The sequence below is a fragment of the Belonocnema kinseyi genome, chromosome 2 (assembly GCF_010883055.1).
Source record: "Belonocnema kinseyi isolate 2016_QV_RU_SX_M_011 chromosome 2, B_treatae_v1, whole genome shotgun sequence".
Lineage (NCBI taxonomy): Eukaryota > Metazoa > Arthropoda > Insecta > Hymenoptera > Cynipidae > Belonocnema > Belonocnema kinseyi.
In genome coordinates, this window is record NC_046658.1 from 9,124,199 (window position 1) to 9,139,502 (window position 15,304).

Consider the following 15,304-nt stretch of genomic DNA (forward strand, 5'->3'; position numbering starts at 1 on the left):
GATTGCGCGACACAGGACATCAACAATGGATAAGAATAAAAAAACACAACGACTGACAAAAAGACTTCTATAAACACTTGACAATTTCTGAAATGCTCAATTGAGGCTTGGTTCTTTTATCTCTTATTTTTACATTATATGACAAAAATGAAACTTATTATCATAATTCTCAATTTTAACTATAAAACTTGTTTATTTCATTAAAATGTTTAACAATATTTAAAATTCCCGCGCGATTGTAAGATTTTTCAAAAGACGGAAAAACCAATGTGTGAACGGTCTCGGGCAGCTGTCTGCTCATGATCTAAGAATGCACGGTCTAGCCATCAGCTCCCCCAATTTCGTCCCCATTCGCACTCCACCACCTCTAGCCATCTTGGTTACCATAGCAACCGTTAGCGTCTCGGTCTTCACTCAAAAGATTTGAAATCATGAATTATAGCTTCATTGTAAATCAATGTCAATAACTGTGAAAGTTCTCAATATTCAAATAAAGTGCAAGAAGCGGACACTGCTGATGCTATCCATTTGTGAAAGCGCAACGTGTTAAGATTAACTTTGTGAAAATTGTAGTAGTGTTTCTATTGAAAATACAAATTTTTAAGTGAATCTAACGTGCCCATCCGGAGCGAATAAATATTTTCGTGTAAGCTAAAGTTGCATTATTTGCATTATGCATATTGGTAAGTGTTCTTTATTAAGTGTACAAGGTAGCTGTCATTATAAACATAACCTATTAAGTTAATTTCCACATTTTTGATAAATGAATAAAACTGTGTTACAATGATGCAGATAAATTTTTGAATGGGAAACAAATAAGTTGTTAACGTCTCTTGTTGTTATTAAAACATGAAGAAGGGAAGTATACACATCTCTTTTTTCAGACGTTTTGCTGCGGAAAGTATAATACTCGTAGAAAAATGTTACTTTAGTTTGTTTTTGCAAACTATTTTATACTTTGCGAAACACATTTATAAATAGTTCTTCACGCGATATTTTGCTACAAAAGGAAGGGCACAATTAAAAATAGAAAGTCACGAAAAGTTTCAGTTAAAGAGTAGACTAATTGGTAAAAAGAGATATTTCGGGTTTCACTCGTGTAAAAAACTACGAATTGTTTGCAGACCTTTCGTGATAAAAATTATACTATCTGGTTGAAAATTAACTCATTTGTTAAACTTTCATTTTTGTTGTTGTTAACGATTTAAATCCTAGGTTGAAACAATGTTCTCTGGTTAAAAATTAATTTTTTAAACTGGACATCTAACTATTCTATTTTTGATTAAATTCAACTTTTTATTTTAAATTGAAATCTTTTTAGGATGCAAATTGAAATATGTGGTTGAAAAAGGTGAACTAATTTGTTAGACATTTATCATTTTCATTCGATTTTTGTAATTTTCTTACCTATTTAAGAAGTAATACTTCTCTGCTTAAGCGTTTCTCAATAATGAAAATGAAGAACATTTTTGCAATAAAATACTAGCGCCATCCTAGCCGGTAATAAGCGTTGAATTCAGAAAAATTAAGAATCTGTATTCCTATGAATACGCGATTATTCCTCCGTCTAAAAATCGCCCAACGGGAACAGAAAAAGTGAAAATCCTATTCCTCTCAATCGACTTAGTAAAATTTAACGAAAGCATTTGTTTAATCTGTTTTGTTATTAAATCCTTCGATAAATTATAAAATATTCAAATCTACATTTATTTACATTTTACTAATTTATTTAAAAGTCTTAAATAATGCATCAAAGAAATACATTTAAATGTGCGAATTAAAATAATTCTAGCTCTAGAGAGGCAGAGTTGAATTCATTAGAATTAAATTTTCAAAACTTTTATTCCACAAGAAGGAATTAAAACAATTTATGATACACATTTTTTTAACTTATTAGAAGGAATTAAATAATCTCAAAATATGAACACTCTTAGGGAATAGAAGACATCTCTGCAAGGTTATCTTTCGGTACAATTAGAAGGAATTAAATATATTGAAAACAAGTTCTCTTTTGAGGAATAGGAACCCATGTGGCCGCCGCTATGGAAATATAAATAAATTTGTTTTTGAGATATCCTATTCTTCTAATGAAATTTTAGACAGGTGGAATTATTTAAAAGGAAAATAACTGAATTTCTAAATTTAGAAGTGTTCAGTTAAAATTTTTTCTATTTTTCAATATTTGATATTTCTAGCTGAAAATTCCTTAAAATGATATAATTTGAAAATTTTAAAGTTCATTGATTGATTTTTTAATGTAGAGCATTGAAAATGATAGTGTGAATGTATATTTTGTTATATAGCAAAATGTGATCACCTTCAATTTTATACGCGTAAATTATTGAGCATTTGAATACAACATTTTTAAACTAAAAACTTTTAAATTTCAATTTTCAAAGTTCAAAATTGAACCATTCTACTTTGAATGCTTTAATTTGCAGCTCAGTTCTTATTACCTCAAGTGGAAAATTGTTTAGCTTTATTGTTCCATTTTTTAAATTCCATTGACCGTAAAAAATGTTTGCGAACCGGAAAAAACCGGAAATTTATTTCGTCGATTAAAGCGGTCACCCTGAAAATATGAGTTTTCTGAATTGGTTTCATCATCTAAACATGTGACTTTGTGCACCCTGAGAAGGTTCTTTTGTTCCCATTTAGTGCTTATTTATATACGAAAACAATATTCTTTTTTCTCCTTAGGTGGATGATACTTCATTTCATTCGTGTTAAAAGGTACAATTCCTCAAATGCATTGAGAGGTGATGTTATTCATATTTCTAAGTATTTCTTCTATATTACAAGTTAGATGTTATATATTTGTTTATACTTTAGATTACGCATCTCAAAAATTGCATTATTTTCAAAGTAATTTAATTTAATGGAAAGCACTCGAATATGAGATATTCTCATAATATGGGAAAACGGGGTATCAGCTAAACTAAGAGACCCACTCTGTTGGTTCTATCACCAACTTGTAGCCCTTGAAGAAAGAGTAATTTCGTGGTATAGTCCATTTTTTATTGGGCTTCTAAAGATTATAGGCGAACTTTTTGTGAAATCGATGGTGGTCGAGTTCTTGGAAGGGAATTCTTTAAATCCTATTTATTATTCATTAAATATGTATTTAGCAGTAAAGTTTGTCTGGAGTGATGAGGATTGAATAACTAAGTAGGAAAATATTGATAGTGTTGAAGTTTTTCATTGTACAGGTCAGGCATAGTAAGTGCATAGTTACACGGTGTGGTTCTCATAATATGAGATACCCGTAGTTTTTATAACACTGGCTGCGCGGGGCAAATTTGTTACAAAAGTGTTTGTCACTATTGAAAAAACTAAATATATCTAAATAGCAGTAAATTTATACTTCGGAAACATAGAATGAAGTTTTTCATTAAAAATAATACTATATTTTGCATTTTATTAGCTATTTCCTGGGGTATCTCATATTATGAGAATAGTTTGATAAGTTTGGAAGAAGGACTTTTTTACATTTTTTGTATTTTCAGCATAAAAAAAATTTTAATAAAATTTTTTATTTGAGCTTCTGATGATAAACTGAATTTCCTTTAAAATGACATATATTACTTTTAAATTTAGTACATAGAATTCCGACAATCATGCCAAACAGAGTTGTTATCTCACATTGGGTTACTCTCCTCTATTTATAAGCTATATAATTTCTTTATCTTTTACTTACAATCTTCGCTCATTGCATTTACTTCCTTTCAAATATACTTCATTCTCGCGCGCTTACTTATCTAATAGGGCTAGAAGTGGTGGAGTTCTTATTGGTTAACTTTTTTTTAGTTGCGTGTGGTTAGACCGTGTATTCTTAGATCATGTGCCTGCCTGCACCGGCCAGGCAGACAGAAATGTGGCTATTAGCTAAGAATACACGGTCCAGCCATCAGCTCCCCCAGTTTCTCCGCCAGTCGCACTCCACCACACCCAGCTATCTTGGTTATCAGCGGCGTATCTATGGAAAATAGCGCCCATGGCAAGCATGGAAAATGGCATGCCCCTGTGCAAAACAACTTCACCAAAATGTCTTTGCCTCTACCCCTAACTTTCCGTGTTTTTTATTTCTTTATTTATTTTGAAGTTGAAAGATAATTTTGGTAGAATTCGAAACACGTATCGTTTGAAATATTTAAAAAATTATTAATGAAATTATCACTTCAGAACCTCGTATTACCCGCTTACTCGCGTTCTCGCTATATGTTCATTCATTTATATACATTTTTGTTAACGAGGATTGTTTTTTACGCATAAAAACATGTATGTCATTGCATTGTATTGATATTTATATCATTTCAGTATAATATATTATAATTGACACATTATGTTAACAACATTTCTCCGTATTTCTTTTACATTGCAAGGATTGGAAATTATGTATTTTTTCATTTTTTACATTATCTACGACACAAACTGCATTATTTTGAAACTAATTTAATTGATTTAGAAATTGTACAATTCCTTTATCTTTTAACACCTTTAACTTGATATCTTCACTTATGGCATTTACTACATTTCAAATTTACTTCATTTCGCGCGCTCACTTTCTCAATATGGCTGGATGTAGTGGAGTTGCCTTCTTATTGGTTAACTTTTTTTAGTTGCGTGTGGCTCTAGACCGTGTATTCTTGGGATGTGTGACAGTACCCTTAGAGTACAGTCTCAAACAATAAGAATGAGAAGAAGCTTCAGTGAAGGAGGGACGGAGTGAAAATGTCACTCCATGAATGATACAATAAAGGATGTGTATTCCGAATGACAAGTAACAAAAGATAAAGGAAAATTTTTGGTAACAGTAAAAGTAATTTTTTCAAAAAGAAAAAAACTTTGAGAAAAGGCGAATCATAATGAAGTATTATTGGTAGGTGTTAGTCTATCTTTCTCATATGAGATAACTTGCTACAGCTTATCTTCGAACCTCGTTTTTAGTGTTTTAGCGTGCTATCTTATCACGCATAAAAAAAAGAGTTAAAGCCTAATTTAAAACTGACGGTTGTTATGCAATATAGGAAAAAATCGTTAGCGTAAATTTCTGTTGCATTACGCAGGAATTTGTCAAGCCCCCTCCCCCCAAACGTAAATTAAAACTGCCAAATTTTCTAGGGATTGAAGATGAGTGTTTAAGGTAACATTTATTTACTCCCCGCCCACTCAACAGCGCCTCAAATAATTGTTTCTAGTTGTAGTATATTCTGTTAAAAACGTTATGTCTGTTTACGTCAATAAATCGTGTATTTTATTTTATTTGCGTCAATAAAATCACATTTTCTGATTTAAACTAAATTTTGAATGATTTATAGTAGTAAATTCTTTTAAAAACATCGTCTATTTGCGTTTAATACCCCCCCCCCCGCCCCCTCCTATATTGAATGCGATTTTGTATATCTTTTTGGGACCAATAATTTTGTCTTGGCATTTTATCGTACCTTGTGTTCAGCTTGAAGTTGAATTTTTAATTTTCTTAACTTCATTTTATATAGCTAAAACCCCAAAAAAAGGATGAAAATTTATTAATTGTCGATACCAGTATGGCTTGAACATAGGGTCGATTGATTTATTTAACCAATACTAGTTTGCAGTCATTTTATACATTAAGTGCTACTGTATTTTTCGAATGCATTTTAGCGTGATAGTCTTGAAAATCACATTTAAAAATTTTGCAAGGGATCCTATTAGTTTTCGGAATATGAATCATGAAAAAATTTTTGTTCGATGATACCTTATATACTCTGTGAACCATAGCTCACGTTAGAAACGAGCAATCTATTTTCAAAAGGTATCAAGGTAAAAATCATATGATCTGCAACGATTTGCAAGTTTTAGCAAGTCAAAGTGCTTTGGAAAAATATAGTGTCACTAAATGTACAAATAAAAATGTTAATTTATAGACTAGTGTAATCAGAGTGCGTCGGAACTACTTTTCGAGCTACAGGGTAAGTCATTCCCTTCTAATGTTTCGATTTCCCGATAAAAAATATCCGTAATTTTTTTCGAAATAAAAATATTAACACGTGCCATCAGGTACTTCAAAATACTATTTAATTAACATGGAGATATATTGGATTTTCGAAAAATTGAACTCATACTTCACGTTTAATCGAAACTTGCCAAATTTTGTAGGGATTGAAGAGGAGTGTCTAAGAATTAAAACCATCCTAATAACTTTTATTTTAAACCCCAACCTCCCCGCGCAGTGCCTCAAATGTGACCAAAAAATCAAAAAACTACGTTTCACGTATTATTCTACAGGGCATGTGATACTTAAAAAATTATCGATTTTACCAGTTTTAGGTTCCCCCGGCTTTTTCCGAGAATAATCAATATTTTGTCCTAAAAATTTAGGAAATTATAGCGAACATGCTAACGGACGTCCCCGCACACTTTTTTGTAGGTCAATTAAATTTTTATTCATTTTGCTAAATGTGATTAATTTGTGGCACTTCGAAATTAATACCGACCCTGCTGATATAAATCTCATTGTATTGGGATCTGAAATCATGACGTCAGAAGGGGGGTTTAAACAAAGATGGCCGGCGACAACGGGGTCATTTTGCAATTGATATATTATGTTGTTAGTGAATTTTAATCGTTTTTCGTGCTCAGTATGTCAAAGATGTCGCTTAGCATTGCTCAAATTAGTACATTTACATTATTCACTCCTTCGTATAGAAATTTTGTGGATGGAGAAAAGGTGTTACAGGCTGGACACATCTTATTTGATGCAAAACAGCGGGCTGATCAAACGAGCATAAAGCTAATTGCTTTTTCTTTACAATCGCCCAGTTTGCGGTACTAGTTTTAATTACCTTTTCCCTGCACTGCAATCTACAAAAAATACATTTTCAGATCATAATTGAGCATGCTCAATAAAAACGATTTTGCTTTACACTTTAACAAAACCTTTTTTAGGCAAGAGAAATTGATTAAATCTAACATCTAGGCTTTTGCGCTAGCCTTGCTTGAACATCCGAAAGCAGAGAAAAATCTTTTACTTTTTCCTTTCCTCTGACTGAATTTCGTACCTAGATCGTCTATTTCTCTATTATTGGACATTTTTTTTGTAATTTGATTATTTAAATCGTAGCATTAAAAAAATATGTATATTCTACTAGGAATATCACCGGAGTAGCACACAGCCTTTTAAAAACGACCCCGTTATTTGAGTGCCAAATCTAGCCACCAGATGGCGTATTGCTATATTTCAAGGTCCTTTTATTGGTCCCTTTAAGAGATGCGGCGGTCATATAATGACCCTTTAGCATTCATCACGTACCAGACGGGTAGAGTTGCTTACAGTAGTTGGCCGTCGCTAACCCGACTCTCCCTTTAACATTTTTTTTCTTCAAATTATTAACATTTTTTTTTTAATTGGTGAATTTTCTCGTTATACTTATTTATGATTATAACTTCTATACTAATATACCATTTTCTAGTTGAATTAAAAAATCTTGTCTTTTTTGGTGTATCTCATTCCATTTACGAGAAACGTCGTATTAATTCCAATTTTAAGCATTTAAAAAAAAAGTTAGATATCTGAAATCATCGAAACCCGTAGATTCTGAATTATTATGTTTTAGGCTGTTAACTATGAAATTAAAAAAAATGTACTTCAAATTTGAATCCGAAAGCTTAACAAAGGACCCTTGAGTGTCGGCTACTCTATTGATATAGCCCCTCTGCTTGTTATTTATGATCGAATTCTTATTTCAATTTCAGCTTCTCTGTTTTATTATTTATGATCGTATTTTTATTTCAATTTCGGAAAGGACATTTTAGACCCTTTATACCATTTGAACGAGCTACCTGGTCCTTTAAATATATTTTTAAAAAACTTGTAATTTTCGTGGAAAAAAGCCGGGGGAACTGTACCCGATTGACGTGCCGTCTTTTTTATACAAATATTTGTTAATTGATCATTTGAATATCTCCCATGAATAAACAATTTATAATTGCTTACATAAATGTAACTTATTTGAACAATAATTTGTTCAGCAACAAAAAAATAATAATAATTGTATTTTCTGGATGAAATGTAATTTTGGTCATTGTTTGTAGTACATTAAAAAAACATACGATTATTTAAACAATTATTGTTTTTAAAAATATATAAAAATTGAGCCAAAGATGTCCACTTTGTTCTCATTTTTAACCAATTTCTATTTGAACCATTTTTATTTGCTCAAGCAGTTTTCTTTCGAAAAATTTTCAAAAATAATATTAGATGAAACATACAATTATTTTTTAGACTGTATAGTGCATAGAATGAATATATTGATTTTGATGAATATATGCTTTTGCGTAGTAAATTATGCTAAAAGCTTAATGTCATTGTTTAAACAATTAATTATTGTTTTTTTTTCCTTCAAATTTCTTACAAAAAGAGAACGAATGGCTTACACCTGTTTGGCCAATTTTGAAACTTTTTGTTTTTTGAAAATCGGTCGTGTGCATAGAATGAAAGATTACAAAGGCCGACAAATTTCGACGAAATTCCACACCCATAGACCGGACCTGGTGTGCCAGAAGGAATTTGATGCGCTGAACCTGAATCTGAAATAAGAATTTCTGCATCACCCTAGGTTTCCAAGATATCCTAAATAATTTAAAAACTATTATCCGCTTTTTTGAAACATATTTTTACAAGCCGAGACATCGTTCTTTGAAATTTAGAAAATTCCAGTTTCAGATGATACTGAAATACATGAGAAAATATCTGCGAGGTCTATTTTGTCATGTGATACGTCCAGATGGCACTTTGTACGTGTAGCATTCAAAAATTCAAAATAGCTGATATATCTAACGTCAAATTATAAACAGCAAGCTATCAAATATCGCATAACATAATATAAAACATGGATCGAACTCAAATTTAATGTGTGCTCAATTTGAAACATCTTAAGGAAAGCTTTGACAGAAAATAACCTCAAATACTTATGCAAAATCATGTGTGGCAAAATATTTGTACCATTTCGATAATCAGACCTAATATGCTAGGCTGACAACATAGTATCCATGCCAGGTAAATCCCAAATGCTGCAGAAAAGTGAAATAAAGAACACAATAACCTGCAAGCCCTAAACCCCAGGAAGGTTAACCCGAGATCGCAATAACCTGCAAGCCTTAAACCTCAGGAAGGTGAACCCAAGAACAAAATAACCTGCAAGCTCTAAACCCCAGGAAGATTAACCTAAGAATACAACGCAAAAACACTTCTAGTGGCTATTCTCTCTCCGACAGTCCTTTTCAGGATAGTTGGCGAGGAATATTTTAGGTGTTTGTCTCTAGCGGCTGCTCTCTCCCCGACAGTCCTTTTCAGAGTGGTTGGCGAGGAATATTTCAGGTGTCTGTCTCCAGCGGCAATTCTCTCTCCGACATTCCTTTTCAGGATAGTATCAAATTGGTATTCATGAAACAATTTCTCAAAGCATTAGACGTGAATGGTGAATGTTTGAAGCATATTCGACACACGTTTCCAAATTTGACTGACGCTAAATGTAAGGAAGGAATCTTCGTTGGACCTGACATACGGAAGCTAGTGAAAATAAAGAATTCTTGAATACTATGAATCCTGATGAAAAAATGCTTGGTTGACTTTCCAAGGCGTCTGTGAAAACTTCTTGGGGAATAATCGTGATAAAAATTTCAAAACTATTGTATCTACCTTGTTAGAAACTTAAAATAATTAGGATGTCTAATGAGCTTAAAAATACATTGCTTATTTTCTCATTTGGACTACTTTCCCGAAAATATCGGAGTATTTAGCGAGGAGATGGGTGAAAGATTCCACTAAGATTTCAAAGGTAAAGACTGACATTACCAAGTTCGCTGGGATGAGAAAATGATGGCAGACTATTGTTGGTCGTTGAAGAGAAATGATAACTCAAATGACCATAAACGAAAAAGTCTTAATCGATCAATAGAATCGAAACCTGATCGTTCACATAAGAAAAAAAGGCCTGAATAGTCAGATTACACGTTATTCTGCCACGAGAGTGGAAGTCTGCAAAGATCTTGGATAAACCTGCCTGGAGGTTATCATGTTGAAGAGATATGGGGTCCTGCGTCCGTGGCTTGACATGTATGGGATTCCGCAGTAACTTTTCTCGGGGTTTCTTGTCTGGGGGTAATTGGATTATTGTGTCGGTGGCTTATGGCGTTATTGTGTTCTTGGGTTAACTTTTCTGGAGTTTAAGGTTCACAGGTTATTGTTAAATACAAAATGCAAAAAATTGTTTTTCTTGTATAAAATAATAAATAATAATATAAAAAAAAAATAATAATAAATTCTCCGTACCGAAGGTGTTCCGCGTCGATGTTGCGGTAGGGCTTGAGCTTTCTTCTCATGACTGATGGCTATGTGGGCGGTAGCATTGTTGCTGATAGGGTTTCCCATACCAAATAGGCTAATAACGAAAAGGAGAGGGACTAAGTGGAACACCAAAACCCATAAATGAAAAATGGAGAGTATATTAAAGATTTTGAAAGGCTTGTCGCTTCTCGAGGATCGTCGGGGCGCCCTTGGAGCCACAGCTGTGGGTCACAGCATGCGGGACTGTGGCGATAGTGAGCTGCGAGATGGTCAGGCAGATCTCAGTGATCAAACAGCTGGCCAGCAAGAACATCTGCGACAAACGGTAAGCAGCGGAATATTAACTGTGCCTGCTGAGGATGCTTTGGCTAGCATTAGCTATTTGCAGCCAACCACCTCGAAAGATATACCGTGGGAGAACATCAATTGGGATACCACAGTGAAAGAGGAATTGGTGCGTCTCTATTACGAAAATGCGAAGTTAGAAACGAAAATGGAAAAAAGATACAATTTAAGAACGAAGTTTGCTGCAAAGTATCCTAATATACAAAAAGTCGCGCTAAGAGATCTTATCGCTAAGGTGAAGGACATCAGGACTAATCTGCACGTTACAGAGGACCGAGCAATGGAGATTAAACAACAGGTTGATTTGGCGTGGAAACACGACGGCAATGGACATCAGTTAGAGGAAGCCGCGTCAAACGGTCAAGCAGAAGCAATTGATGCTCTTCCTCAACCTATTGATGATTCAATACCACCACATCCTCAAGAGGTGGATGGCCTTACACAATTAGAGGCAGAAGCAGAGGTTCAGCAACCAAAAAAGCGACGAAAAGGCATAGGTGCTAGGGATAGTGAATGTCATGTACCGGATCCATTAGAACCACATCCGGTTATTACTAACGATGATGTGGATAGGGAAATCCCAGAAAAACTACAGTACCTTCAAAGGAATTTTGGTCATGCTTTACTAGAGTTCAGATATGCAGAACCAACACTAAGGCATTCTCTGCCCAAAATGGAAAAAATGAACAGATGCAATTTAGATACAGCGTGGTTCAAACTGGAGGAAGCAAGGGCAATCAATAGCCCTGAAATGCAACTGACAAACATCACATCTTTAAATGTTTCAGCGGTCTTGAAAAGGGCAAGTAATTGGAAAGCTCCAGGTCCGGACATGGTGCACAACTTCTGGTACAAGTACCTGACGAGTGTGCATCTTGCGTTGGCAAGGTGTTCTCAGAAGATCATTGATCACCCAGATCTGATGCCAGGCTTTATGCTCCAGGGTACTACGTATATGTAACCAAAAAAACCAGACAGTCAAAATCCATCTGACTTTCGACCGATAGCCTGTCTTCCAACAAATTATAAATGTCTTACAGCTATCATTGCAGATAAGGTATATTCTCATTGCGACGAGAATGACATTCTCACAGAAGAACAAAACGGATATTGTAAAAACTCGCGAGACTGTAAAGATCTAGTCACTATAGATGCTGTTGCCACGACTCAAGCTCACAAGCATCAAAAGAACTTACACATGGAATATATTGACTACAAGCAAGCGTTTCCTTCCTTGCTGCATGAACATTTGCTTGAAGTCTTAAAACTTTACAAAATCTGCCCATGCATTATTGACTTTCTAAGCCATGCGATGAGGCTCTGGGGCACAAGAATGAAGTATTTTGATCATGCATGTACTGTTTAGCTTTGAATCCATTGAGCAGAACACTAAACAGCATGTGTTATGGGTTCAGAATTTATGATAATGAGGATGGCCATGAAGTGACCAACCTTGTTTGTATGGATGACCTGAAGCCGTACGCTAGTTCAGCCCAGAAACTGCAGCAAGTGATCGATGTCACAAAGCAGTTTTCCAATTATATCCACATGGAGTTCGGACTAGATAAGTCTAGAACAGTTTTTTAAAGCAGGAGACTGTAGCTTTCTAATGCCGTGCCTAAATTTGCAATATCATACAAATTCTCGATGTGAATGAAGCTCAAACATAGCCAAAAACCCGTGTGTTTTGCACAAATAGGTTAGGATATCTCGGAAACCTAGGGTGATTTAGCAATTCTGAGTTCAGATTCAGCGCAGCAAATTCCTTTGGGTACACCAGGCCCGGTCTGTGGGTGTGAAAATGAGTTGGCCTGTGTTATTATTCACTAACTATGTTTTGAAAAAACACTTCAAATTTTGTAACCGATTGCTTTTTTGTACACTTTCATACTCGTTATAAATATGAAAACGTGTTGTTGATTTTCGTTTCAGCTTTTACTATTATTATAAGACTGTTCTCAAGTTATTTCTGTAATTCACACATGCAGCGTTGAACGTGTTTCAAATTTTCAGCCTGAAGACCTTTTAAAAATGGTTGGGTATTCTATTTTGTATAAGGTTCATGTTGCAAAACTAATCGCAGGTTGCAGCACCGAGACGAAAGTCAATGAGATTAGAGAAAATGTATGAATAAGTATAAAGTTCCACTTATACCTTGTAAGTATCACAAAATATATTTTTCAACGTTTTTTTATCATATGTCATTCGTAAAAGGTTCATAAATTCATTTATGGCTGTCTCTTTCAAAGTTAGGTTAGGTTTACCATAGTTTAGCATATATCTTACTGTATGTATAATTTCTAATTCCAGGATAAACTACTTTCGTAGGCAAGGTTTAAACATATAGTTAAATTTATTAACCCTTATATATTTAATTATAAGCAACCGCATATCAAGCGCCGCATTGACTTTCGTCTCTCATCGACAGAGGGCTTAGTAATCATCTCGGTGCTGCCACATATTAATAGCTGTGCATTACAAACCCCATTATTGACCCACACTTTGTAATAGAAAATGTATTGAACGATCAAAAATTGTTTAAACAATGACATGGAAGTTTTAAAAGAATTTACTACTTCTCGAAATCATTCAATTTTGAAAGCGGAAAGTGCGATTAAAAATTTTTTTGTTAGAAAACTAATTATTTAATCAATTAAAAAATGGTTAATGTATTCTTTCTATACACTGTAGTTAGAAAAATACTTGTATAAATTCTATTTTATTTCATTTTTTTAAGTTATCGAAAAAAGTTGCTTGAGCAAATAAAAATTGTTTATACGAATAGAAATTTGTTAAAAATTAGAAGAAATATATCGAAAGTATTTATGTAAAGACAAAAGTCAGCTTCCAGACAAGTTCATTAATGCAATATTTATTACAAATTGAACATTTTTAGACAAACTATACGGATTTTTATAATTATATTTTAAAGGTTACAGCATTCTTAAAAGGACATAATTTTTGTGAACGAAAGCAGTGCCGGATTAACAAATTTTGGGCTCCTAGGCTATGAGGTTGTTGAAATAAAAAAGATAAATATCTTATAATATAGAGTTTTATTATACTTTTAATATATATTGCACTACATATATGTTCCACAGTTCGTATTTAAAAAATAATTAACCTGTGAAATATTGCGGTGTTTCAATACCGCCTTCTTGCTTTCAATTGCGCAAATATACTTATAATTTCATCGAAATTGGTGTTACTAACAAGATCTGCATTCGCCACAGAGAATGCTAAAGGAGAAAGAAGTTAGTTTCCAATTGAGTTCCTTAAAGAATTTTCTATTCGCTTTAAAACAGAGAAAGATCGCTCTCTGCTGGCATTCGTCGATAATATACTGAGATACATTCGAAGTGCGATTTCAAGATTCGCGTATAAAGTTATCAGGTGCTTCTCGCCAATAATTCCTAGAAACGTGGCCCTGTAGCATTCGCTTTCTTTAAGGCTTATAGTGTTTAGGCACGTCTTAAAATGAATACACTCTTCTCCTAATTGTCTGTCTAAATCTTTAAAGTAATTTTGAGATAACTCTCGATTTTTGTCTAATAAGTTCATTTGAACATGATTTCATTTGTCGGGTAAAGCTGGATCGGCCATTAATCACTTCGTAAGAAGCACTTCTTTTCGACAATTCAGCACGAACTTTAAATTCTGTAAAATTATCAACTTCATCAGATAATAATTTTTTTCTGCGCCTTCTGTCCTCATCCTGATAATCATTGCGTAGGCTCGCATCATGTAATCCTAGGCTCTTTTACAGCTCTACGACGACATCTAACTCAATACCTGTTCCTTGTAAGATTAAATTCGTTTTGTCAAAACGGTCTGATACGTAATTTCAGAGGACAGCCAGTATGCCGTTTTCAAGGATACAAAACTGCTGAAAAAGCCTGTCAGCTTCAGCTTACACATCAGACTTTTCTAGCGGGTCATCTGCTATTTCTACAAGTGCGCGAGAGGCATTTGCCCGATCTGACCACCTATGATCCAAAACGCGTTTTGGAAGCAATATGCATTCATTTTTCTTCATTTTGTCTTTAATTTTCGACCATCGACCGGGAGACGCATTAAAAAACGTGTGCACGTGTTGCAACAAATTTTCTCTTCAGAAATTTATTTTTCAACAAAAGAATATGAATTTTAAGCCATAAATTAATTTTCAAGAAAATAATTAAATTTTAAATCAAAGATATAAACTTTTATCACCAAAAAAAACCGTTTTTAAACAGTTAGTTTAACTCTCACCCAAGCGGTTAAATTTTCAGTTCATAAATATCAATTTTCAAAAAAATATTACAACTTTCAGCAAAAAACGTAATTTTCCTCCAAAAAAATTTCAGTTTGACTTTGTAACACTAAAACATCAGATTTTCACGAAAAGTAAGTTTTTTTTACGAGATAGTTTAATTTTTAACCAAAAAGGATGATTTTTCTTTCAAATTTTTAAACAAAAAACTTGCATTTTTATCCGAGAAAGATGCAATGTCTAGTAAAATAGATAAATGTTCAGATTAAAGAAACAAATTTTCATAAAAATAGTTCAATTTTCATCAAAAAAAGATCTCACTTGATTTTTTAAAACCAAAATATAAATTTCAATCAAAAAGTAAATTTTCTTTTGTCCTT

The 15,304-nt window shown here is 33.5% G+C and overlaps 1 protein-coding gene across 3 annotated transcripts in view; it reads left to right on the forward strand.

Annotated features, from left to right (window-relative positions):
- Nucleotides 1-4,667: 4,667 nt before the first annotated feature.
- LOC117182998 overlaps nucleotides 4,668-15,304 on the forward strand; it is a 298,189-nt gene continuing 287,552 nt past the window's right edge. Inside the window, exon 1 of one of the 3 annotated variants that reach the window (XM_033376129.1) lies at nucleotides 4,668-4,879. The gene's annotated coding sequence lies outside the window, so the exon portion shown is untranslated. Of the gene's footprint in view, nucleotides 4,880-4,971; nucleotides 5,144-15,304 lie in introns of those variants that run through there. The other 2 variants (XM_033376127.1, XM_033376128.1) reach the window with 2 other exon arrangements.